The sequence below is a fragment of the Nestor notabilis genome, unplaced genomic scaffold, assembly GCF_000696875.1.
Source record: "Nestor notabilis isolate BGI_N333 unplaced genomic scaffold, ASM69687v1 scaffold17382, whole genome shotgun sequence".
Classification (NCBI taxonomy): Eukaryota; Metazoa; Chordata; class Aves; order Psittaciformes; family Psittacidae; genus Nestor; species Nestor notabilis.
This window is the reverse complement of record NW_009917152.1, coordinates 5,488-5,852: the sequence shown is the minus strand read 5'-3', so window position 1 is coordinate 5,852 and position 365 is coordinate 5,488. Positions and strand designations below refer to the sequence as shown.

Below are 365 nucleotides of genomic sequence, written 5' to 3'. Positions count from 1 at the left end.
CAGCCAGCAGCCCGGCCTCCTCCCGGCACTGGCTGGCAGCCCAGGACGGGGAGAGCAGGCGCAGGGGTGATGGATGCTCTACTGACGCTTCCTCTGCGTGGGGAGAGATGGATGTACCCCAAGCCAGGGGTGAAGGTGGCTGCCAGCCACCACTGCCCAGCCCCAGCCCAGCCCCTTCCCAAAGCAGGGGACTGGTCAGGAGCCATGGATCAGAGAATCACACAGCACCGTGCCCAGGAACTACTGGGTTTCCCCTGGGGAGGACCAAGACAAGATACATGGCACCACTTGGCTGAGGTGCAGTTGGGATGAGTGGGAACACTTGGGGTGCCTCATGCAATGGCTGGTGGTCACCAGCTCCCCAG

The 365-nt window shown here is 63.6% G+C and overlaps 1 protein-coding gene across 1 annotated transcript in view; it reads right to left on the bottom strand.

Moving 5' to 3' along the window:
• Window positions 1–365, bottom strand: part of MPV17 (MpV17 mitochondrial inner membrane protein) — a 3,482-nt gene that overhangs the window by 1,101 nt on the left and 2,016 nt on the right. The gene's annotated exons all lie outside the window — the stretch shown is intronic.